The following is a 1,724-nucleotide window of genomic DNA, read 5'->3' as shown; positions in this document are numbered from 1 at the left end:
CTGTCTAGTCTAAGCTGTAAATGGAAAGATGCTCTTCCAGCCAGTATCACACCCCACACTAAAACAGGTCGCCAGGGTGACATTAACCACTCAGGTGAGTAATTTCTGTGCCACCTCTCCAGAGTCTCTTGAAGGCTGGCTCTTCGTTGGGAGATGATGAGGGTTGTAACTTAAAACATTCTGAATCATGGTTAAGATTAATCAAGGTTTAATACCATCTAAGGTTATAACAAGAGTCAATTGTTTGATTTCAGCTGGACTATCTGGAGCCTGACATGTATAACTTCAACTGAATCTTCCCTACCTTTAAGTCTTATCAATCCCAGGATGGTTGAGGTATGCAGGAGTAGGGGACCTCTCAGAAGGTCTGAAAGGTGCCCTGAGTGTGAGCCCCTGTTCAAGCAGAATAGCCCAGAGCAGGCTGTTCAGGATGATATGCAAGCATGCTTTCAAAAGTACAGTGAGCTGTCAGAAGTGGGATTCGAACCCACGCCTCCAGGGGAGACTGCGACCTGAACGCAGCGCCTTAGACCGCTCGGCCATCCTGACTATGCCCTTATATGATGAACATTGAAATTCTCTCACTGTTAAACGGCCAATTAAAAACTAAAGTGAAAACAGTTTATGCTTCTGGTTTCTAAACATACAGAATAATAAGATATACTCTTATTCCGGCTGCGTATGTTCTCTTATGTAATATACAAACATATTTAGCTGAACTGCCTAGGATGTTCACATGAATGTTACCACGTAGGTAAGTATGTTGTGCTTACCTACACATAATTCTTAGCATCTACTTGTGCCCGTCACTAATCTGATGCTCCAAGGATGACGGTTCCTCCAAAGAACTCTTTTAGAGATCTCAGGTGCCCTAAAACATTGTAGATGTTACAGCTAAACAGAAGAGAGAGGTCTTAGTTACTGCTTCTGCCAAGACACAAGTAAACAGAAATCAGACTGCAGTGGGCATGTGTGGCCCGATGCATTAGCCTTGAACCTGCTACAGTACATGCTGCCACTTCTCTAGGAAGAGAAGTAGTTGTGAGTCTAGTCCAACCATCAACCCATCACCACCATGCCCACTAAGTCATGTCACTTAGATGAAGGGATGTCCCATATATGAAGGGATAAAGGGCAATATTTTATGGAAAATTGAGTTTGTATAGCTTTACTCACACGGAACAAGCTTTCACTGCAATTGAATCTTCCAAAGGGTTGTTACTGCTTTGTGCTCTCCTATTGCAATTTTATGCGACTGTCTCCTCACATCTAATCTCCATCTGACTGCTACTGAGTTTTCCTCTTGTTTAGGCATAGAAAGTAATTTAGGCTAAAAACAGACATAGCTGATGTTCCGTTTCCTTCTTTATATAAAAGAAAGTAGAAAAAAAGCCCAGCTTGCCTCAGAACCAGACCAATTTACCAAACCTGCCTGCCCATTCCCAGTCAGCTGAGGGACATTTTATTCAAACAAGTCATTGCAATACTTCACAGAGCCAATCCCTTGACTGACGAGGCTTTGCTAAACCACTAAAGAAAAACCACCTCTCTTCCACCATTTTACTAATTTCTACCAGTATAAAATTAAATATTACACATTGAAAAGATTGAGCAGTTTTTCTTTTTCTTTTTTCTTTTTCTTTTCTTTTCTTTTCTTTTCTTTTCTTTTTCTTTTTCTTTTTCTTTTCTTTTCTTTTCTTTTTTCTTTTCTTTTTTCTTTTCTT

General features: G+C 40.5%; 1 non-coding gene across 1 annotated transcript; it reads right to left on the bottom strand.

Moving 5' to 3' along the window:
- Positions 1-466: 466 nt before the first annotated feature.
- TRNAL-CAG lies at positions 467-549 on the bottom strand. The gene has a single exon. It is a non-coding gene; the product is annotated as a tRNA-Leu (tRNA).
- Between the last annotated feature and the right edge of the window lie 1,175 nt (positions 550-1,724).

Source organism: Meleagris gallopavo, chromosome 2 (assembly GCF_000146605.3).
Source record: "Meleagris gallopavo isolate NT-WF06-2002-E0010 breed Aviagen turkey brand Nicholas breeding stock chromosome 2, Turkey_5.1, whole genome shotgun sequence".
Lineage (NCBI taxonomy): Eukaryota > Metazoa > Chordata > Aves > Galliformes > Phasianidae > Meleagris > Meleagris gallopavo.
The sequence above is the reverse complement of the archived record's forward strand: the minus strand, read 5'-3'. Positions and strand labels throughout refer to the sequence as shown.